Source organism: Solanum pennellii, chromosome 7 (genome assembly GCF_001406875.1).
Source record: "Solanum pennellii chromosome 7, SPENNV200".
NCBI classification, from domain to species: Eukaryota; Viridiplantae; Streptophyta; class Magnoliopsida; order Solanales; family Solanaceae; genus Solanum; species Solanum pennellii.
The window spans coordinates 24748221-24748714 of record NC_028643.1 but is presented as its reverse complement, the minus strand read 5'-3'; positions in this window follow the sequence as shown (position 1 = coordinate 24748714).

Sequence of the window (494 nt, the reverse complement as noted above, 5' to 3'; positions counted from 1 at the left end):
GACATAGAGAGTGTATGCACTCTCTTGAAGATGAGTGATGAGTGAACAAATTTGACACAAGCCATTCTTAATTGGTAACTTTATAATTAGTTGGTGCTAAAATTTATTTCTATTAAAACATACATATGTTTTATTATTTCCACTTCTTTCTTTTGTAAAGTACTTCTTTAATTTCTTTCACTTTTTTCGTTTTCCCCCCATTAATTTCTTATGTTAAATTTTAATTGTTTTTGTAAGGTATGCGTATTTATGAAAAATAACTTCAATTCGACCTCAAAAAAAAGGAAAGACAAATGAAATAGAAGAGTAATTCAAATCAATAAAAAAATAAAATAGAAAACAATGAAGGAAGTAAAAAATATTGAGATATTTATTCATACCATCAATTAACATTGAGTAAAATTGTTGAAATTCCCGTTGATAAAATTGTTGATACTTCCTTCATTGTTTTTTCTCTTCTTTTTTTTTTTAATATTGATTTGAATTATATATAT